This window comes from Aythya fuligula, chromosome 2 (assembly GCF_009819795.1).
Source record: "Aythya fuligula isolate bAytFul2 chromosome 2, bAytFul2.pri, whole genome shotgun sequence".
Lineage (NCBI taxonomy): Eukaryota > Metazoa > Chordata > Aves > Anseriformes > Anatidae > Aythya > Aythya fuligula.
In genome coordinates this window covers 53823580-53848098 of record NC_045560.1, presented here as the reverse complement: position 1 = coordinate 53848098, position 24519 = coordinate 53823580, and the positions used below count along the sequence as shown (strand labels likewise).

At 41.7% G+C, this 24519-nt stretch overlaps 1 protein-coding gene across 3 annotated transcripts in view; it reads right to left on the bottom strand.

Moving 5' to 3' along the window:
• Nucleotides 1-24519, bottom strand: part of TNS3 (tensin 3) — a 246082-nt gene that overhangs the window by 207786 nt on the left and 13777 nt on the right. The window contains exon 1 of one of the 3 annotated variants that reach the window (XM_032182221.1): nucleotides 3553-3619. The exons of 1 other annotated variant lie outside the window; for it this stretch is intronic. The gene's annotated coding sequence lies outside the window, so the exon portion shown is untranslated. Of the gene's footprint in view, nucleotides 1-3552; nucleotides 3620-24519 lie in introns of those variants that run through there. One more of the 3 variants, XM_032182222.1, reaches the window with a different exon arrangement.

Below are 24519 nucleotides of genomic sequence, written 5' to 3'. Positions count from 1 at the left end.
CTGGAACTGTTTTCACTCATGAACTTATGGCAGGCCCCACTTTGGGAACACTGACCAGCTAAAACTTTAATAGCTGTGACATTTCCAGGATGCTTGCTTCCCCCAACCTTATCCTCTGCCCCTCAGTAAAATAATTTGCTGCCAAACACCTGCAAACGCTTGCAAGCAAATCCCTGTCTTCATGTAGGCCTGTGGTCTAAGAAACAATTAACCAATTCCCAAGTCCAAATTGATTTTTAGGGAGGAGGTACAGTCACCTGCTCACTTCTGCCTTCCAGCCACAAAGGTACAGAGGCCAGGAGAAACAAACAACAACAACAAAAAAAAAGCCAGAGTCACTAGCTCCTTGTCCCCTGCCACTCCTGTTACACACATCCTCTTTCAGAGTCTCCATCAAGAGCGATTTTCCAAAAGAAGGCTCTTCAGAAATAGCTCAGGTGTAGCTGATGTACAAAGACACTCATTTGGCTTTGGTCACTTCTGGATGCCTTCAGGCCTGTACTTGAGCTTCCTGTATGGGAGGGCCAGAAGCCCAGGGCAGACTGACCTGCAAAGTTTCTTTTCTAGGCTTCCGTCCTTTGATGCCAGTCAGGCTTGGTCTATCAATCCATCTTTGTGGGAAACAACAGGATTTGCTCCATGGTACTATTTTACTCAAGCAACTCATTTTAACTCTTAAACCATCAACATGAGGTAAATGAATACCTTACTTAACATCTGGACAAACACCCCAGAGAGACCTTACCAACTTCACTCAGTGACTCAGCATAAGAAAAAGCAATTACACTGCCCATGCAACAATATTTTAGGTTGCACTTGATCAGCAGAAAGTACAGCCAAAGTTGTACTTACAGGAAACATATTCGCAGAATATACACAGCACTTTTCACAACACAATACAGCAACAAACAGCAATGTGCAAGCTGTTTCAGGAGCTTCCTCCCTCACCCTCCCCCTGAAAAATAAAGCTGCAAGTTTATGAAAAGTCTTGCCAAGCTGATGCATAGGGTACATTCAGCACTCATTGCTATGGGAAGCATTGTACATCCTTAGCAGGTACACAGTAGACAATCAGGATTTGTTCAGTATGTGAATGGGTAACAACTTGATCATTTAACAGGCAGCCTCAGTAGGAATAAAACAGAACAGTAGGCCCTAAAATTAAATGCCTAAACAACCATTATAGTTCCTGTAGTATGTTTAGCGAGTTCTAGATTAATTTCCTTCTTTTGCAAATGTTTCACCACATTTGTTTTTCCCCTTCGTTACACCTGCTCACTAATTTTAGCAATGCTTGCTAGTTTCCATCTTTTTTTCTTTTTTTTTTTTAAGAAAAAAAAAAGTATGTTTAGGAAATATGCAAGTAACTATACTAAATAATGTCTTACTCAGTTAAGCCTCACTGACACACAACACAATATTGCTTCACTCTCTGTCAGTTTGGCCATTTCCAAAAAATAAGGAGGGCACAAAAAAGATATGAAACTCTTCATCAGCTTGTCAGAAAGAAATTTCTGTATTATTCCAGTCTTCTGCACTATTCAGAGTCTCAGTGATACTACACCTTCTTCCAAACATAGAACGTGCAGTCAAAGAGACAGATTGTCTCTTAATACATCTAGGGAATATACTCTAGTCATCCTGCAAAGCAGCACAAGCAGCAAAAGAACTCAAAACAGGGAAATTTTTCTGTATCCAGATGTACTTTATGCACAGCCAGGAAACAGGAGCGGGCCAGAGAAGGTAATGCCTACACTAACAATAACCCCAAAATACTACAGTTGTTCAGTAAAACAAAGTGTGAACTGCAGAGAGGTACACAGGGTTAAGTCAGAAATTGCAAGAAACACCGATTAAACCATTTGTGGCCATTGCCCACTCTAAATAACAGTTCCTTGTGGCACACACACGTTAAGAAATTGTATGTTTTTGTTTAATCCATGGAATACTCTTGGCAACATAACGCTAAGTTACTACCGCATGTATTTCCAACAAATTAAATGACTGAGTAAGCCTTCCAATAAACATTAGTTATTAGAAGTAACCAGTTTAATTACAACAAACAAACAAAACCTTTTGGCTATTTAAAATGAAAAACCCACTATTTGCAGTACTTCAGAGTTTCCATTTTACAGCTTCAAAGTCATCAAGAATCTCATTAGTTCAAGAAAAGGTCCCATTTAACCCTTTACTGAATACTTTTAGCCAATTTACTGCAGCAGCTTCTTTTAAAAATTAGCCAGCTTAAGACATCTGTAATCACTCATGGCATTGAGCAGCATCCAGAAGTTTCCTATCAAACATCAAATAACAGACCCCAAGTCTCCTTCACGTAGCCTTCTATACCTGTGACTCCCACCACTGTTTCATTTCATACCTAGTAAAAGGTAAACATGGTGATTGCAAATGGAAAGGCTGCTACCAGATGCTCCTCAATGCAGAAAAATTATATACCACCTAGCATATAAAGAGCATTCAAATAAATAAATAAATAAATATATGCAAAATGTGGTAATGAACAGCTAATTCTAGGTTTGGGACTGAAATGTTTTGCTGAGGCACAACTCCTTGCCACTCAGAAGGAGACCATGCCAACTTCGGAGATTATGACCTTGGAGTAGGAACCATCCAAACAAATGCCAAAAGCTGTTCATGACATAAGTTGGCAGAAGAAACACAAGGATCCCAAACCCGGATCCTTGGGGTTAGTAAGGAAAGCGTTCATAAATAACTAGACAATTTGACTTTTTCTTTCTGTTAGACAGCTGACAGCTCAAGACAGCGACAGCAAACCACTGCAAACGGGGAGAAGCTGGCCATCAAGAGACATCTGCGTTAGCACCGAAGACAACAAGCTACTCCCTTCACCACAGACGACAAAACTTTGTAGTACGGTGGGTTCAGGGCTGTCCCAACACGGCTTCGGGTTCAACACCCCCGCGGGGAGCCGCCCGCTGCCATGCAGATGTTCCTTCCAGTCGTTTCCGCGGTGGTCCTCACGAACAGCCAGCAGCAGCAGCGCTCCCTTCCCCCTCCTCCCCAAACCCTTCAGGGCTCCAGCAACTTTCCAGGAGAGCGCCACACGCCCGGGCGCTGCTCCTCTGCGCGCTGAGAGCCCCCGGCGCTGGTTCAACAACCCCAGCAGCACCTCCCCGGCTCCTGCCGCCATCCCGCCCTGCCCTGCCCGCAGCAGCTCCCCGCCACCTTTGCCCCCAACAACCCTTGAACCCTCTCGCCGAGGGACGGGGACCCCGAGCCCTCACACCTGCCCCAGCCCAGCACCCCCCCGCTGCCAGCAGGCAGGCCCTGGGAGGGAGAGGGGGGCAGCAGCCGCCCCAGCCCGGCGGCGCACGGCTGGGGACAGCCCCTTTTTCCCCCTTTTTTTTTTTTTTTTTTTTTCTCCCCTTCCCCTTCTTCCCACCCCAGCGCGGCCCCAGCTCCCCTCTCCCCTCCGCCGCCTCTGCTCGCCCCCCGCCGCCGCAGAGCCCCCTCGGCCGCCCCGCCGGGAACAAAGCCCCGCGCAGCAGCGCCGCGGCCGCCCATGGTCGTTACCTCGCTGCCGCGGGGACCCCCTCGGCCGGTGGCGGAGCGGCTCAGCTGGAGGACGGGAGAACTAATCTCATCTCAACTCATCCTCCCCACAACCACCACCACCACCCCTCCTCCTCCTCCTCTAGCGCTTCACACACTTGTTTTTATTTCCTACGGTCCCTCCCGCCGGAGAGGAACCTCCAGCGCCCCGGTTAAGGCAGGGGAGGAGGCGGGGAGGAGACGCGTAGCACCGCTCGCGGCTTGGGGGCGGGGGGCGCTGCCTATCGGGCCGGGCCCCGCTCCGCTGGGCTCCGCCGATACCGGGCTGCCTCGGCCCTGCAGGCACCCTCGGGGCCCCGGGGCTGGCCGGCCCTGCGCACCCTGCCTGTGCCTTGAAAGTTTTGAGCCGAAGTGCAAGGCCTCGGAGTTGCAGTCCCGAGGACGCGAGCGCTTCTCTGTGCCCCGGCCGGCCAGCCATGGCTGCCACAGGAGGGGAGAGAGCTTGGAGCCGCCGGCAAACACGTGCAGAGCAGCTACAGCACAAAAAGCACACGGGTGCTGAGGAGTCTGCGCCATCCGCAGCAGCTGAGGCTCCAGGAGGATCCCCCAAGTCCCATCTCGGCTACTCCCAAATGCCATGGGTCCCCTAGGTACACACACTGCTGACACGCATAATGTTTATACACCAAGAACTACCTCTTTCTTGAGGTACTTCAAGAAAGGTCCTTCAGCTCCACACCTGGGGTTTCTGCAGGATCCACAAACCAGCACTGTCCTCTACCTGCTGGATCACAGCTGCTGCCATCTGCACGATCTCAGATGCCACACCAAACAGCCAAAGAGCATGCTAGTTTCAAGTTTCTTGCACAATACTTATATATTCACTGAAGTGAAGATCTAAGTGGAATTAATAAGATTGAGATGTCTAATGCAAATCATGCTGTCAGCTGGTAACTGGGGCCTCACCTGAGGGGTGCATTCACATCATTAGAAACAAAAGAAGGTATTTGAACATTTCTCTTACGGCTCGGACCCGCTGTAAATGAGCAATGGCCATACTGACGTGGTATCTTGGTACCTTCTTTTCAACTGCTGAAAATCCAGAAACAAACTCATGGATACAAATCCTAAGCAGGAACAGATACCTTACGCTGACAGAGGCAAGGTTTACAGCCCATTCTAGCACCAGGCATTTCCTCCTGGCTGTTTAGGCAGTAATACTGTGATAAACACTGGCAAATCCCTTGCCTTGAGGAGGAGGAAGCACCCCCTAGAAATCCCAGAGCTAGGCTTTAAAGCTCAAATGTTGGTCTGTTGCGATGCCTTTTATTATGGGAACAGGCAAACAGGTAATCCTATGGAAGGCACTGACATTCAAATATTGAATATATTTGGTATATTGCTATCTCTGAGAAAGTAATGTAACAAACACTGGCCAAACTAAAACAAACTAGTTCCCAGACATGCTTACAGTCCCATTCGGACAAGACTATATGGTATTGCTAGGAAAGCCTGACTATATTTTAAAATAATAATAATAATAAAGACAGACAAAAATCTTTAGTATACTTTTTAAACTTCTTCTATCCCTTTGTACCAAGTAGAGAAAGAGAACACATACTACAAATCTTTTAGATGTGCAGCCCACTGTTCTTAAAGACAGTTTCTCCTAAACTTTCTGCTGAAACAATGCCATCTGCATCATCCCACTCTATGCGTCATATGTAAATAATACCTAACGTATCCCTAAATTAAGCCAAGAGACTCTGGTAATGGGATCGATCACTTAATCAGCAGTACACACAATCAGCACCTCCAAAGCCTCACAATATTTGGTGTTTTATTCTCAAAGCCCCATCACGTGGATCATTTTATTACCAGAAAATTTCACTGGTCCTTAAAAAAATAATAATAATTAATTTTAAAAAAAGGATTACAATCAGTTGCAGACTTTCATGTGAAATTTTTAAGGCCTGAACCCTTGAAATTATTATATTTAAAAAATAATTATTATATTTTTTAAAATATATTAAAAAATCTACTATTCTGTGATTTATCACTCTGACACATGACTTTGAAATGCTTGAACTTTGGCAATACTTCATATATATGCAGACATCTGCTTCTAGATGAATGTTTTTACATATAAATGGCACTAGCAAAATATATATATATATTTATTTTTGCATACCACCTGCAATGCTATGTGAAGAGTCACTGTCAAACTGTCAGGAAGTTTACATAGGGTTACTGCCACAGAACTAGGTTCGTGTAACTGTATGTTCTTTACATTTTATAACACACAGCCTTTACAAATATTTCCTTATATGTTTAAATCCATAACTATCACTTCTATATTCTGAATTTCACCCCTTCTCCCTGTACTAGGAATAGGGGGAAAATACAAAAGGAGAGGAAAAATCTATGTTTGTTTTGAAGTGCTTTAAATGTATCTGAACCTGCACAAAGGTGTAGTCTGACTAAGTTAAACACTCATCTTGGATACACACTGCTGAATCAAGGCATCTGCTGTGTGAAGGGAGTTGCTAAACTAACCTAACCCAAACAGGCTAGTGTTGTACTTTAATGACACCATGAATACTTTAAAAAGTCCAATGAATGGAGTAACAGAAAATATCTGTGTGACACATATCTTTTACACGCTGACAGTCTTTTGCTCCTGATTTAGAATGGTGTTTTATTCTTAATGTATCTACAGAAGCAGCCAAATTTGATAAATGTTTCTGTTACCCAAGTAAAGCTTTTAAATTTTTTAATGCAGAGAGACTGCTTACTTGATCATCACTGAGCCAAAACTAACCATAGAACACTTGTCAACAAACAAGAACCTGGAGACCAAGCTATGCAGAAAGGTATTCAGCACTATTTACCTGCTACTCTTATGTTTAAATATCACATTTCCAGACCAAAACAGATTTTTTTCATGTGCATAAAATATATACATTGATGATATATGCTATGTTTATAACTACTCTTAAGGCATACAGATGCACATCTGTTTAGTGCTGAGATTACTTCACCGTTACAAACCTTCCCTTCAGCAAAGCTCCTAAACTTTGGTACCAAAAAAAAAAGTAGGCCACTTAATACAAGTCTGTAATCTGACTTCAGTGTCAGAGATTATAAAAGAATAGTTTATTTGGAGCTTCTGTAATAGCTTTAAGCTATGTAGCATCAACAGTAGCATAAGAATTGACAGCACTTCATAAATGTCTCCCCAGCAGCTCTGCATTTTGGCTTGAACAACCACTAAACCCCAATCTGTACTACAGGCTCACTATTCTTCATGCAAGACTTGCTTTGCTATCATACAATTTTACCATTCTTTTCTAAGGCCTTTTCCTGTGATAACAAATATAGTAAAGTTTTACCTTTCAGCTAGAGAATTTTAGAATGGGTGAATTATAAAACAAAAACAGGACGAAAAGTACTTCATAGAAATAATAATACAAAAATCCCTCCAGATGGTAGTACAAGAGACCATTCAATTGATCAGCTCCAATTTTCTTAAATCTGACATGAAGAAAAACAATCTGTTCCTTCAGGAGAACAGAACATTTGTGGTTTGTGGATTGCTATGCAAATAAAAAAATAATAAATAAATAAATAAGGATAATCAGTATCTCAGTACTGCAAAATTTGCATTATTTTCCCAAATAAGTAGTTTACCAAGTTTTCTTCCAGGGGCATTTTCATATACATCTGCAAGTCAGGCAATTTCTGGAACCTATTGTACTCTTTTGGAGAAGACTGATAGGAAATTAACTGAGAAACTAACTGAGAAACTAACTAGCTTAATCTTAACAAAAGATAATAAGAAACAATTTCAGACTTAGCCAGGACTTCAGGTCTTAACATTTTTTCCATGAGCAATCAGTTAAAAAAAGCACAAATTAACAGTGCTCATGTTTTCATGTGCAACAAGAAAAAGTAGGGTTCCATGATAAATAGGCTTTATTATTTTCTTTCATTTTCAGTAAAACAAATCCATACAGCTGTGAGCACCAGGCTCATTTTTCACATGTTTTCAAGCCACCACACCAACTAACCATATTTAACCCCGTTATATGTTCTAGGAATCAACCCATATGATCTGTTTTCCAACATCGACTTCCTTGTAGGGAACACAATGTCTGTGATAGTCAAAAAGCTCATGTTAACTCTGTTGGCTCATTAAACACACTAGTGGTGTGTTACAGGTGCAGCAACAGGAAATATCAGTATAAATTGACCTTCTGAAACATTCAGTTGGTATGAATGTCAATATGAGCAACAAAAGAGAAATACAAAATCTCCCTAAAACATCTGAATAACACAGTCCACACCTTCAGTGTACTGAGGAAAATTTACCTTTAATCTAATTATCATTTGCTGCTCTGATTCTTTATGAAACAGGGATAAGGACAAGTATCTTGCACAGTATCTACAACATCTTCTCCTTCTATTAAAGTTTCACATTTTCATAATAAACAAATGTATTTTTGCAGGTTATCTGCTTGCCAGGCAGAAGGACGTGTACATTGCCCACTACAGGATAGTATAGGCATGCTAGGACTACACAGTTTTTAAGGTAGACTCATTTACATTATGGTAAAATGAGTAGTATACATGCAAATACTCATGTCATCCAATACTTAATGCCTGTGATATGACAAACATTTTCCTGGCACTTAACATTATCTGACAAACTTTTTGCTATTCTCCAGTTTCCTAGAACTGTTCCTCTTTTTTCTTTTTTTTTTTTTTCTGTATTTTTCAGAACAACAAAAAAAAAAAGCATTGAGAAAAAACTACAGTGAGAACCACTACATTTGGCAAGTTTAAAAGCGAAATTGTAAAGACTGTAAAAAAGCTTCTGATGCACTATAAAACTGGTATTTTATATAACATATGCTACCATTGCTATATTCCAGAAAAAGTTGGACTCCAAAAGATGCTTTCAACACAAGTCTGGTGGTACTGAGTGAGGCAAGCCAAGTGTTGATACAGTTGGAAGGAAAGAGAATTAAATGAAAAATAATACAGTTGCTGCTTTTTACTCTTCACAGAACTCAGTTCCTCTCATAGGACTTGGACAGAAGTTCTACCCATAAGGATCAGTTGCACAATCCTACAAACGTTGTGATGGAAGGCAATGAAGAATCAAACACCGTGTATCATAGAGTCAGCGCAATGTGACTGGAAGTTTAGTGCAGAGCATACAGTTGCTGAGTGGCTACTGAAAGTTCAAGAAAACAGAGAATCAAGAATACGATGTCAAAGCAGGCCTTACCAAGCCTCAGTGCATCATTCTGTGTACCCTTAGCACTGATGACTGCCTTTTCCATGGCAGCTTCAAAGTGATATATTCCTCCCTCCTCCACACAGCAAGATAGGATCAGGCTCAGAACAACGTACAGGGGATTTTTTTGCGGGGGAATCACCCACATATTCCATAGTTACCCACTCTAAACCACTTAGTCCAGCTATTACACACCTCCCCCAGTGCATGTATGTGCTCAGCTCCCTGTGTTCAAGAGACTGAACTCCCTGAAGTTTCCCCACTGAACTTCTGGGGACCTTGCCAGTGCTTCACAGCACTTTTATCTTGCACTAGAGTCCTACAGCCTTCTGTACTCTGTCTTCTGACTGGTACGGCCGGTGATCCTGTGCCTTGCCCATGACAAACAATTTTGCTGTTTTGTGTTTTGTTTTGTTTTGAGAAAACAGCTCTGAGACAGAATCTGCTGTACATGTTGTGTGCCTGTGAACACCATATATATATGTATGTTTGTATGTATAGTACTGCATAGCCTGGGCAATATCAAGCAAGACTTCAGTGTCCTGGGGGCCCAAGTGAACAGAGTGGGGACCCAGGTAGTTTTCTCCTCTATCTTGCCAGGTAGAAGCAGAGGTGGGAGCAGAAGTTGACACATCATGCAGACTAACACATGACTGGTGTCAATGACAGGGCCTTGACTTCTATTATCATGGAAGGTACTTCAACAAATACAGGTTACTGGGGAGAGACGGGCTCTACCTATCTACTAAAGGAATGAAAATCTTAGTACAGTATGCTTTAAACTAATGAGCCTGGAAAGTGGGGCCCTAAATCATGAAACTCACATACTCACGAGCAACAGGATAGAAGAGCACACCTACTGCAATGCCCCTCAACCCCAAAACAACATTGTCAGAAAGGTGAGGCAGCTGAAGGCCCACATAAAACACCTCTATACAAATGCACACAGCATGGGTAACAAACAAAAGGAGCTGGTAGTCACTGCCCAGTTGGAAAACTATCATTTGATTGCTGTCACAGAAATATAGCAGGGTGAATCACATGATTGGAGTGCTGCAATCAAGAGCTATAAACTGTACAGAAGGGACAGTCAAGGAAGGAAAAGTGGGGGAGTTGCCCTCTATGAAAAAAAAAAAAATTGCACAGAGCTGTCTTTGAAGAACAGCAACGACAGGTTGAGAACTTATGGGTAAAAATTAGAGACCAAGCCAAGAAAGGAAACTTTGTGGTTGGTGCCTGTTACAGGCTACCCAATCAAGGAGAGGATTTTGATGAAAAGTTCTTTCTGCAGCTTCAGGAACCATTATAATTCCAGGCCCTGACCCTGCTAAGTAACTTCAGCCACCCTGACATCTGCTGGAAAAGCAGCACAGCAAACAGCAAGCAGTCCAGGAAACTACAGGTGATAAATAGCACAACCAGAGGAGATACGATGCTGGACCTGTTGCTCACCAATGCAGAAGAACTTATCAGAGAGGTCAAGAGTGGAAGCAGTATGGGCTGCAGTGATCGTGCCCTGGTAGAATTCTCAATCTTGAGGGTTACAGGATGGGCAGAAAGTAGAGTCAAGACCCTAAGTCTCAGAAAGGCAAATTTTTGGGTGTTTAAGGCACTAGTGTGTGAGATACTTTGCGAAATTGTCCTCAGAGATAACGGAGCAAATGAGATCGGGGTGATAAAGATATTTTTCTTGGGAACAAAAGCTCTCAATCCTGACATGCAGTAAGTTAGGCAGCAGAGGCAGAAAACCAGTTAGGCAGGGGAGAAGTTAGGCAGGGGAGGCAGAAAACCAGTCAAGACATCTCAGTTAGTTTAGATATTTAGGAAGAAATTATTTACTATAAGGGTGGTGAGACACTGGAACACATAGCCCAGAGAAGCTGTGGATGGCCCAGCCATGGAAGTGTTCAAGGTTGGATGGGGCTTAGAGCAACCTGATCTAGAAGGATTTATCTGTGCCCATGACAGGGGAGTTAGAACTGGATGATCTTTAAGGTTCCTTCTAACCAAAAACATTCATTGATTCTATGATTCTATACACTAATTTTTAGTGGAGATGGGTTGATTTCCTTGAATCAAGCAAGAAAGCAAGCTTCCTCCAAGTGTGTGCATATGCAATTGACCTCCCAGTCATGGTCCACTAGTATCAGTTATCAAGTGTCAGTGAAGCCATACAATTCCTTGCAGATGAGTAACCACAAGTTTATATGCCCGTTTAGACCCTCTGTGGACTGCAGGCTAGCTACCCCTGATTTCAAGAATATATAGCCAGAGGACTGGCTTTTCCTTAGCACACATTGTTTGAAAATAAGATTCTTTACATAAGGGTAAGTAGAGCCACACTCTTTAAATATGATTAAAAGGAAATTAATTTCACCAGGCATTTCCTTATAATTATCCCTTCTTAAGCATAGTATGCCGTCTCCGTAATACATAAAACCAATAGCAGTGGCCTAAGGAGCCTACATCTTTGTCCAATGACCCCACTATTGCCTGGCTCTTTTTTACAAGCCTACATACTATTTCCAATTTAAGGAAGTTGCCTTAGCTTCCACTAAAATGTCAGCTGTACAAAAGCAGTGAGAATTTAAACAGCTCATCTACCATTCACTTAGAGTGTAGGGCTTGTAGTCACTCTTCTCAGAGAATCTGATGTCTGCTTTCTAATTCAATGGCATAATTCAAAGAGGAGCTCCTAAAGAATAAAACCTGACCTGTTAATGTACATTATGAAAGGGAGATACAACAAGACCAACCTTTCCGTAAAAATATCTTCCTGTGAGTTGACAGATGTCTGCCTCCAGGGGGCAGGCACCAAATCCTGTTTTAAACACCTTTCCCCTTCACACTCCAATGTTTATAAATAATAAAAATAGCCCTTTCTTCCCCACTTTTTATCAGATGTGGAGAGGGGGAGATGCCAATTTCAATTTTGGGAAGGGCATACATTGTCCAGGGGCTTCAGGAGAGTTGCAGTTACATAAATGAAGCCACAAAGAATTAAGAAAAAACTCTCCCAATAGCTATAACAGAATATAACAGAGAAACAGCATTACTATATGTGAACAAGAGACACAAGCAAGTCTTTGTGTCTTTCCAAGACTTCCATTCAACTCTGCAAGACAAATAAAAACTCCTGGAGTAGAATGAGAAGGATGAAAAGTTTTGGCATAGCAGCAACTACAAAATACCAGGGATCAAAACACCTACTTGTGCAATACCAAATCTCAGCACAGTACCTGCCAAGAAAAATTTAGGATAGAAGACAAAAAATTCTTTCATAGAAATTTTTATCATAGGGATCAAGAATGTTTTCAAAGTTTAACTGCATTTTTGGTACTCATATTGTCCTATTGTACTCAGCAAGGGTCAAAACAAAACAACTTCTTACAATTCAGCATTCCCAGCAGAAGGTTCTGAAAAGTTGCTTTCTGCCTGCTTGTAAGTTTATGCCACTGTAATACAATAGAGACAGCAATACTATTCATAGTAAGTGGCAGGAAGCACTGGCATGAGCTGTTTCTAGATCCATTGAGGAAGCCCTTAACTTATTGGGCCGAGAGCTTGTGCTACCACTGACTTGTGCTACCTAGCACTTTTGATCCACTTATGCTAACACGGCTTCCTCTTACTAATTTGGTTTACACCGTCCCAAAGTTCAGACATCTCACCTACTTAAACATCATCATCCACACAGAGAGAACTACTCTTACCCTACACAGAATCACAGAATCATTCGGGCTGGAAAACACCACTAAGATCATCTAGTCCAACCTTTAACCTAGTACTAAAGTCCACCACTAAACCATACTACTAAGTTCTAAATTTACATATTTCTTGAAGACCTCCAGGGCTGGTGACTCACTACTTCCCTGGGCAGCCTATTCCAATACTTTCAGTAAATAAATTTCTCCTAATATCCAATATATTTTCTAGTGCAACTTGAGGCCATTTCTACTCATTTTATCACTTGGTGCTTGGGCGAAGAGATTGATCCCTACCTTGCTATATAGCCTCCTTGTAGAATATGATAAGGTCTCCCCTGATCCTTCTCTCCTCCAAGCTTAACAACCCCAGCTCCCTCAGCAGTTTCCCATAAGACTTGTTTGCCAGGCCCTTCACCAACTTCATTGCCCTTCTTTGGACACACTCCAGCACCTCCATGTCCTTCTTGTAGTGAGAGGCCTAAAAATGCACACTCTATTCAAGGTGCAGCCTCACCAGAGCTGAGTACAGAGGGACAATCACTTCCCTAGCCCTGCTGGCCACACTATTTCTGAGACAAGCCAGAATCCCATGTGGCCCCATAGAGTTGCATACATCTAAGTGGAGTAGTAGGTTGCTAACTATTTCCTCATGGATTATGCTCCCCATCCCAATCTACCAGCTCAGGGGGCTGGGTACCCAGAAAACAACTGGTTCTGAACAACTGCTGCTAAAGACTGAGGAATAGAAGGCATTAACTACATCAGCCTCTTACTCATCTCTTGTCACTATGTTCCCCTCACATTCAGTAAAGGATGGACATTCTCCTTAGTCCTTCTTTTCTTGTTCATGTATTTATAATATGTTTTATTGTCTTTAACAGCATTAGCCAGATTAAGCTCAAGCTGGGCTTTGGCCTTTCTAATTTTCTCCCTGCACAGCCTCATGACATGTTTATAGTACTCCTGAGTAGCACACCCCTTCTTTCAAAGGTCATAAACTCTCTTTTTTTTTTTTTTCCTGAGCTCTAGCCACAGCTCTCTGTTCAGATAGGATGGTCTTCTTCTACACCAGCTCGTCTTTTAGCATGTGGGGATGGCTTCCTCCTGCTCCTTTCAGATTTCCTTCTTGAAGAGTGTTTCAGCCTTCTCGGATTCCTTTACCCTTCAGGACTGCCTCCCAAGGGACTCCACCAAAAAGCTTCCTTAACAGGTTGACATCTGCCCTTCAGAATTCTAGGGTGGCAGTTCTGCTAACCCCTGTCCTTATTTTTCCAAGAATCAAAAACTCTTATTAATTCGTGATCACCGTACCCAAGACAAACTCCAACCTCCACATCATCCACAAATCTGTCTCTATTTGCGAGCAAAAGGTCCAGCAGGGCACGGTCCCTAGTAGGCTCACTCACCAGCTGTCAGGAAGTTATCTTCCACACACTTCAGAAACCTCCCCAACTGTTTCCTCTCTGCTGTGCTCTATTTCCAGCAGATATTTGGTAAATTGAAGCCCCCCACGAGAACAAGGGTTAGCAACTGCGCGATTTCTCCCAGTTGTTTGTAGAATATTTCATCTGCCTCTTTGTCCTGGTTAGGCAGTCTGTAACAGGCCCCCACCATGACAAATGCCTCATTGGCCTTTCCCCTGGTTCTTAACCATAAGCACTCAACCCTGTCATCACCAGTGTTCAGCTCTAGACAGTCCAAACACTCCCTAGCATACAGGGCTACCCCACTGCCTCTCCTTCCTAGCCTATCCCTTCTGACGAGTGTGTAGCCATTCATTGCAGTGATCTAGTTGTGTGAGCCATCACACCATGTTTCTGTGAAGACAACTGTAATAGTTTTACTGCTGCACAGTGGCTTTCCAGCTCCTTCTGGTTGTTGCCCACACTGCGTGCATTGGTGTAGATGCACTTCAGTTGGGCTAGTGATCCCATCATCTTTTTGTGGGGAGAAGCCCTAATTCCTGCATGACCATTCCCAGGCATTTTTGTCATTACTAACCCTTGTGCCTTTGGTGCCACATAGCTCTCTATCTCCTACCTCAACCGGGGCAGTAGACCTGTTGTCCTTGATGATGTCCTTGCTAGCACATCATCCCTTAAAAATTGTCATACCACCCCCCTGCTTGTCTCTGTCCAGCCTGTTTTTATCCCTTTCCCCCTTCAAATCTAGTTTAAAGCCCTATCAGTGAGGACTGCTAATTTCCAAGCAAAGATCCTTTTCCCCCTTAGAGACAGGTGAACCCCATCCATTCCCAGCAGGCCCGGTGTCTTGTAAAATGACCTACAATCAAAAAAAAAACGAAGTCCTGCTCGTAACACCAGGCCTGGAGCCAGATATTGATTTGCTGGCTCTCCCTGTTTTTCACCTCGTCAATCTCTGCAAATAGAGGTATTGAGAAAAATACCACCTGTGCTCCTGACCCCTTAACTAGTTGTCCCAAGGCCCTGAAGTCTCTTTTGATCGCCCTTGAACTTCATCTTGAAGCTTCATCATTGCCTACCTGAAAAATCAGTAACAAGTAATTGTCCAAGGGACGAACCAGGGCAGGAAGCTTTCTCTTCACGTCCCAAATCTGGGCCCCAGGGAGGCAGCAGTGGGAAGAACCCAGAAGCTGCCCCATGTTAGATAAAAGCCAGTTTCAGCTATAGTGCTATAGACGGACTGCAACCCCCATACCCCTGAACCGCTCGGGAGGAGGAGGTGGAAGAGGATGGACGCGGGGGGGAAGGCAGTTTTACTGTCCCAAGAGCAGGACACACTGTGCAGCGGGACACATGGGGCAGCGTGTTCGCCCGGGCACTCTGCCTGGGAGGCTGCGTTGCTTGTGGAGGGTGCCGAGCTTCGAGATGCCCAGGCTCCTGGGCTCTCCCGACGCTAACTACGGGCCCCCTCGGCTCCTCCTGGTCCCTCCATGCTCCGAGGGGCCTCCCCTGTACGAGGGGGCGGGAGGCGGCCGCTCCCGGATCCGCCCGGCCCCGTCAGCCGCTCTCGCGAGGGCGGCCCCTGCCCCGCCGCCATCCCCTGCCCGCCGCGGGGCGCCTGTGACCCGGAGCCGAGCGGCTCGGGGGGAAGGCAGGGGTCTCCCCGCTTCTTCTGTAACACTCAGTGCTGGGGTTCTCATGAGAAAAAGTTTTAGAAAATGAAACTTGGTGAACTTCTAGGATTCAGTTTTAAGCAGTCCCCATAAAAAGACAAAACAAGCAAATCGAAACACGCCAGAGACTGTGTTTTGAACTCCCCCCCCCCCAGAGTTCATGACTTCAGAGACCATCTGAAGCTAAGTTATCAGGCCGACATAATGCATGCTAGGAGTAAGTTATGATATGAGCAGCAAGCATATCAAAGATATTTTACACTTAGCATTTTAACAACCTTCAAGAGGATTTGTCATCCATATTCCGGTAACTTCTCTGAGTGAACATAGCTAAGAAAGTAAAGCACTTTGGCCTATTCAAGGAGGGTTTCTTACTATTGTCTCAGCAACCAGGCAACCACTGACCTTTAACAATTCATTCATATTTCTGCCTCGGGATAAATTGTGTGCATACACACACATACTTGTACCCTTTAACCAGATTACACAGAAGCTGTTCCCCAAAGGAACAAGATAAAAACACATCATTGTTGGCAAATGTGGCCACAGAAACCTCGAGTGTGCACATCATGCAGTCTTAACTCTTGTGCCCTGCAGAACTTTATTAAATATTGCTCTGTAATCTATAGGTATAGAAATGGAAGGGAGGTCTCACATTCAACACTTTGTAATGGCATACCTGAAAATAAGCTTAAGAAAGAGAATGCCCTTGTTCAAAGGAAAGTTACTTTCTTTTCCTTGGATAGGATCCCAGGTTAAGGTTTAATCAGCAGTACAAGCGCTAGTATCCTAGTACTGTTCTGATCAGGTACTTCCAACAGCAGATTGATGAATAGAGGTTAATTCTACCATCACAGACTCAGCCTATTCAACTTTGTTTAACCATTCTGATGAAGTTTCAGCATTCTGATGAAATTGTGGAAAAGTCAAAAATGCTAAATAAGCATTGTTTCGGTTGTGTTTTCAGTAATTACTGAACAACTTTCTTCTCCCTGATGGATAGACAGGACAAATGCCACCTACCTCAAAATGTGAATCATTTGCTGTCTCTAATAATCAGCTAGAACAGTTAAAATAGAGTAAAATTACTTTAAGTTTTACAGTAAAATAAAGATTCCAACAGTACTTTTGCCTGTTGCCTGCCTGACCTTTATCAAATGTTTAACAATATGAGTTAATTATCATGAAAAAAGATACAAGCGTTTAATTTATATATACTCCTTAAAAAAAAAAAAAAAAAAAGTGGCATCTGAATTGCTAAAAACTGAGGTTTTTAAACATGTCTATGACAGAGCATCCTCATGCAAGTTTGGCAGACTTTTCTGGCTCAGCTTTGGCTGTTCATTTATTCCAGAAGCCACCTAGCTTACTAAAAAAAAAACATGTGCTTGATTAATGCTTATGAAAAGCTGTAATTTCACAGCAAACTGTAGTATGAGAGGTGGCACATACTGAACATTTAACTGCAAGAAAGCATGCTATGGTAGTCTTGCAAAATGCATTTGTATTTTTTCTTTTATTTTTACCTTGGTTTCCTAACTATTACTTATGAGTACAGAAATCTACATGCTTTAGACCTCTGTCTTTAGTTTCTTCCCTAGCTGTTTTTTAATTTGGTAACTTCAATCCTGGCCAAAGTATAAGAAGGCCTTATGATAGTTCCTTCGATTTTCCTGAAAACAGGAGTTAGCTGGAAGATGAAAACTATATATGCTTCCATCAAAAGAACACCATCATGAAAGCACATCCCTATTTATAAAAAAAATCCATTCAGGAGACTGACCCCAAGACTAACGCACAAGAAAACAAATTTAATTATTTTTGCTGCTTATAGAATTTGCTGCTTGTTTTAAATGCACTTGCTACTTATCTTCCCTCCTTTTGTAAACCAAAGGGAATTCAATTTAAATACCACCCCACTACAATAAAGAAACACAAGCTTCAGCATCGGAAGCACAAAAGAGAAAAAAAAAAAAGTGTTTGCCAGAGCTGGATTCAAACTTAATGTTGTCCTTAGGTTGTAAAAGGGATGCATATTAACAGCACAGTTTTGCCTTTCATGGACCGGGCAAAAATTTGGCTTCTACCTCCCCCTTCCTCCTGACAGTTGTTCTGGAACATACCACGGCACAACTTTATTAATTGCCCTACTCCTGATCAACAAAGGTTTCTCCCTACCTGTCCTGCTGTACTATCTTTCCCTCAGGATCAGAATGGCACACCTAGAAGTTGGGTGAAAACCTGGGAGAGTATGTTTAAGACAGCTGAAGTCCTCTGGTTGATCTCTGTGCTAATAAAAATTATCCCAGTTTCTTTTTCTTCATGTTCTAAGCAGAAGTCAGCATTAAATAGCATACTTTGAATGAAATCTGCACTGCCTATGTTTGTGTGTTACATTGACCAAGACTGGCAAACTACAAGCACACCTGAGGAAAGAGAAGCTTTTCTGTCTCTCATTCATTTCCTCTGTATTATGAAAATACTATGACATTTGAGACACAAATCATTCTCTCAGTGCTGAACGTGCCATCTCTAATGTTTTGCTGCTCCTTTTCTAGTGCCAGGGGAATTGAGGAATTGTATTTTTAATTCAAAATATATAACATTCAATAATATTTTGAATGTTGATGAATTGAGGACTGTGTCACCAGACTCACAGAAAGCTACAGTGAACCACAGCAGAGATGAACAGAAACCAGCAGATACAGACTCACTTGTTTACGGTTAAGTATGGCCTTGGATCCCAAGGTAGGGAATGAGAAGGGCCCCAAGATTAACAGCAGTGTGCAACAGCTTCTTCAGACTGCAGAACACAGGCTTCAAAAATGTCACACATTTACTGTACAACAGAGTCAGCTTGACAGCTGACACGATTTACTTTATGGAGATGGTTTGCTTACAAGTTAAAAATCAGCAGTAAATCGAGCTGAAAGAAGTAATAAAGCAGGCATGACACAGAAGATCTCTATGCTTGCATGCCATTCAGAGTCAATTTCCCTGATACAAGTCTTTCAGCAGTGCTGCAGTAGAGCTTGAAATGTCTGCAAGTGTGATTAAAAGAAAAGTCAGGCTCTTCAGCATGTGGCACTTGATCAAGGGTGACCTCCATCCCCAGCATAGCCAGCTTTGATTGCACATGAAGAAAAGAACACTTGGTAAAAACAAAAGGAGGATATATTACAACAGCTACAATTACCACAAATGTTTCTGTTCCAGGAATGATTTATTTATTTATTTATTTAAATAAAATTGCTGTTCAGGTTGCAGTTTCATAGATGCTAGACCTTCTCCTTTCAAGCATTTCATTTTCAGCAGAAAAACTGGCAGGTTAAATACACTCCTCTAGTAACAAGCATCTTTAAGATAGCTACAGGGCACAGAGGAGCTATTTACAAGCCTAAGGAAAATATATTTGCATTTTTTGTAGTGATGTGTTGGTTTGGGGTTTTGTGTGCCTTTGGGTTCTACTGCACAGGCATCCCTAATATTGTCATGTCCTGATTTACATAACCATTATCTTAAATACAGGTGCTTTCCATAGGATTGTGTTATGGTTTTATTATTTTGTTTTCATTACAGTAAGTAATACAACATAGAGTCATCCTGAAAAATAAGGATAAGAAAAAATGCAAAAGGAGCAAAAGGATACACATGGAAATAAGAGGCAGCGATGACTAGTTAGGGATTGAATAATAGTGAAAGGAGACCAAATCATGAACATTTCATGGTAACAACTACAAAACCATGTAAGCACATAAATATAGCTTTAAAAGAAATCTGGATTAATTAGTCCTATAATAAGGAGCAGATAGCATTTAGATGTATTTTTAAAATGCACACTTCTTCTGAAAAGTTCAAAATATTTCCCAGAAATGACTCGGTACTTGGGGAAATGTCTATGAACCAGAAGGGATGGTAGTGACCTCCAGTGGTGAAAGCAACTGTTGGTCTTATGCTTTACAGCCAGGGAAGGTACCATTATAATTGAACTTTTCAGTCTCTCCTCTTTCAGTCTCCATTACAACACTGGATGATACTAGGTACACTAACAATACAAAAAACACCTGTGCACTTCTAAATGTATACGTTGGTCAGGGCCTCTAATAAAGATTGTCAGATTTTTATTGCCTTCAGGATGAGGTCAGAGCATTTGCATCTAACAGATTCTTCAGGTGATGTTCCTCAGAGCAATAAAACCCACTGCCACAGCTTTACTCAGCATGAGGGTCATCATTTAAATCAGCTGGCTGTACAGACAGGACACAGGGAGCAGAGGGTTACAAAAGCACACTTCAGAAGTGTTCACAGAAATGGTTACACAAACCTTCAATACGGAGGATCCAGCACATATGCACAAATTTCACATTTTGCAGACTTCATAATAAAAATCTCAGAACACAGGCCTGGAATCATAAAGAAAACATAGAAAAGGCTTTTTTAGCTAGTGTGTTTCAGAATTTGTGCTAGGATGTACTGCGCATCTGCAACTGCACATTTAATTTGTGCAGTTCGGTCTTCAGAGACACAGAGGAGAATACCAAATATTTAGTCCTAAGGCCATACATTGCTGTAAGTATTCTTATTTCCTATGTAAAATTTTATTTGTGTACTTAACCCTTTAATTTCCCACTGAAATATTCTAAGCATTTCTACTTTTTTTTTTTTTGGTGTTTTAGTTTTTCAAATATACACAATAACCACATTGCTGTTTTGTTTTAGCTCAGCCAAAGCAAACGTCACCATATACTTTTGGCTTTCCAAGTAAGAATGTACACAGAATCAGTTGAACCTAGACCCTGTAATGGTCCCAAATACCCAAGACTACTTATAGCATTTTAGCAGAATTATCTATGCTCAAGCATTTTCCTTACCCAGAGATCCCTACTCAGAGGCTCAAGATTTTTACAGGGAAATAAAAATAAAAGTTCATAATCCTCTATTTTGTAACAACAGAGACTGAGAAACACATGGAATGGTAGAATATCCCAAGTTGGAAGGGACCCACAAGGATCACAGAGTCCAACACCTGACTTCACAAAGGACTACCCCTAAAAATTAAACCATATATATGATATCATTGTCCAAACGCTTCCTGAACTCCAGGAGGCTTGGTGCTGTGACCACTTCCCTGGGAAGCCTGCTTCAGTACCCAAACACTCACTCAAATAAGAACCTTTTCTTACGTTCTGAGCTTCCCCTGGTGCAGCTTCATGCCATTCCCTCAGGTCCTACTGCTAGTCACCAGAAATAAATCAGCACCTCCCCCTTTGCTCCCCATCATGAGGAAGCTGTAGAGCACGATAAGGTCAGCCCTCAGCTTGCTCTTCTCTGAACAAACCAAGTGACCTCAGATGCTCCTCACACATCTTGCCCTCTAGACCTTCCACCATCTTTGCTGCCCTAACACCTGCACTTATGGATAGTTTAGTCAGCTAAAAGTTGGCCTTCAAATTTGTTCTGTAGTCAGTAGTAGCCAATCCCAACATGGGTTGAATGAAGCCTAGATTCTAAATAGACTAGAGGAATAACTTTTAGATAAATATTAAAGTAATCTAATGCATGCATATTACATGAATTTATGAAGCTTGTGGTAGGTTCTTCTTCTTGATTTTTCATCTTTTTCTTCCTCTCCCCTTTATTCAGTGTTATCCACCGTCCCCTTAATTTCCTCAGCTACTTCTTTTATGTTTCATTTTTTCTACTTTGCAGCCCTTGCTTTCTCATCCAACTCCTGATTGTTCCTGTTCAAGATCTCCTTTGTTCTCTCCCTTCCCTTTTCAATTTTCACATGCAAATCATTCGATCCTACTTCAATTTCCTACTGTATCCTCTCTTTATTTCTCTATCCCAATCACTGAAGTCAAAAGAGTGATCAAGCAGCAGCTTTGTTTCACAAATGGGGTAGGAAGAAAGCAGAGGGAACGGTAGTTCAATTTCTCCTTCTCTTGGGAGATGAAAAGAGACTCAATGCTGAGACTACTTGCAAAGCTACTAATCAGTATTTTGACCAGTAAAATCTCTTGCTGTACAAACCTTGTGATTCTTCACCAAAGCTCATATAGGTGCAGTTAAAGAATGCAGGATGCACTAGGTTTGTTCTCTAGCTCCTAATGCCAGAGGACTATAAGTAACCATAAAATCTGCTTCCTTGGCATCTGTAAGTGTGTAAGCCACGTTTACATATTTCCAAAATGACAGCAATCAAAATTGTGTGTTTCAGGAGTGCACTACCTTGCAGGCAGATGAGGAAGTCACAATTGAGATACTCTTCCTGTAGAAGGTCAGAAACTATAGTTTTGACAGCTGAAAAGGAAGGAATTAATTATTTTTCTCACTAAAAAAAAATAAAAAAAAATAAAAAAAATCAAATCTGCCACAGAAGTATGCCATTTTAAAGAAAAAGAAATCAAGAATTTATAATAAAATTAATTAGAAACTTAATGGGATTTGTTTACTCCTTCTGATTTGTGAATATATTGTAATTCAGTGTCCTTTTTTTCCTTTTCCTCTTTTCTTAACACAAATCAACTTCTTAAAACTGGAGTATCCAACAATTGGGTAAAGGGTCCCAGTTTCAGCAAAACTTTTCTCAGGATTTCCAGAACCAGTTTCAGAGGGTATCTTTTAACTTCCTGTAGCAACTCACTTGTGCATCACAACAAGCAATCTCGTAGCAAATGTGTGCGGATTGCAGCAGGTGGAGAGAAAAACTGAATAGGAGGAAGGCAGCAATGTGACTTTTTTCCTTTGTTTTTCTCTGACAAAACTGTCATGTCCAGCTGTTAGACCTAATTCAATCAAACTTTCATATTTTTTCCATGGTTATTTCCATGGCACCTGCCACTGCCACACGGTTTGGTTGGAGCAGATTATATCACATACCAAATTAGAATCACGGAATCATTAAGGTTGGAAAAGACCTCCAAGATCATCTGGTCCAACTGCCATCCTACCACCAGTATCACCCACTAAACCATGTCCCTAAGCAACATGTCCAACCTTTCCTTAAACATCCCCAGGGACAGTGACAACACTTCCTCCCTGGGTAACCAATTCCAATGCCTGACTACTCTTTCTGAGAAGAAATTTCTCCCAAATTCCAACCTGAACCTCCCCTGGTGCAACTTGATGCCATTCCCTCTAGTCCTATCACTCATTACCTGCGAGAAGAGGCTGACCCCCAGCTCCCCACACCTTCCTTTCAGGTCCTTGTAGCAATCAATGAGGTCTATAGAATCATAAAGGTTGGAAAAAAACTAAACTTAAGCAACACCTTTCAGCGCCTTGCTCATAAGCAGCCTTTGATATGCCTTTATTTGAGCTTACAATCGCACTCATAATGACTGTTAAGGCAGCAGTCACCCCTTTTGAGACCTCACAGAGGTCCCACCCTGGCAGTCCCAGACTCATCCTGTCCAGTCCTGGTGGGCTGCAGCTGGCGGATCTGCCTGACCATGGCAAGGGGACAGCAGCAGAGCGGGCCAGGGGAGCACTCTCCGCATGGCTATGCCCTGGCCACACTGCCACCACTACCCCTACCCTGCTCACCCTTCTTGTCCATCAGCCACATGAAGAATCAGGGCATGAAGCCAACGGGCCCCCCACATTAGGCCAAAATGCGTTGCTTTTTGAAAATTACAAATAATAATGATAAAAAATAAACATTAAAAAAAAAAAGTCTAAGAAGGAACTCACTTTAATACAGTCTTCAGTGGTCCTATACCAAAAAAAGTAGGCTATAACCCAAGTGAGGAGGACTGATAAGTATTACCTGATATTACAAGTACCAGTCTAGTCTACAGGTCACACACATACAAAGAGTTCTGTTTTACCCGGTGGGGTCAGAAGATGGATAGATGGCTTCAAAATAATAATAACATTAACATAATAATAACAACATCAAAAATAATAATAATCAGATTTTTTTAAGTAAAAAGTACTTGGATTTCAAATTCACTGAGTACCTAACACCAATACATAGACTGTGAAGGAGTCAAAGTAAGGTTCTTCTGTAGTTTCATTTAAAAATAAGATGTAAATCCAATATCCTGATGCTGAATTTTGATATTGGAGTTTCTGATTCCTAAGTCTGGTATTCAGTATAGACATTATACACCATGCTATTTGGGATATATTATAGAACAAAAATAGATAAGCTAAATCTAAGACACATGTAAGGAAGCATATTAGCTCATTGAAAAGGTCTTCCCTCACCATGAGGTGATAATCCCCTTTTGTCTCTACCAAAACCTACAATCAGTACTGCTACATTTGTCAGCCAACCTCTGCCTTTTTTCATGAAAAAAGGACTGAAATAACACAGAAAAATGACACATTATGAGGCTAAATCAGGCCCCTATAAAAAGTCCACTACTCCTTCATGGTTCTCTGAACAGAATCCTGGAACCATCAGTTTTAATTTATTTAGAAAAGCAAAAACATGACTCAGGAAAAAAAAAAAAAGTCAATAACCCACACTATGCATAAAGCAGTGACACTTTACTACCCCTCCTTTCCTAAGTAATTTCATTTCTATAGACATTAAAAACTTATCTTCGATGGAAGTACGACATATAGTCACTAGCGTCTTGCTGAACACCCTGAACATTTCTGCAGCTCCTACACTCTGTCAAGTCAATATTAAATCTGGAAGGAATAGCTTACAACAGAGCAGGCAAAAGTAATCTGGAAGTTGAATATGGAGAGCCTTTTAAAAGTATCAGAATTATTTACACACTAAATATTTTTTCAGTAAGGATTTTTTTGGTTTGTTTTCTTAAAATGTAGCTTAAAGCAAAAACACTCCCCTTCAAATAAGAAAGTAGTGTTAATATTTGGATTAAGTCAGATTTAACTATAAATTCCTCTCTGTTCCAGAATCC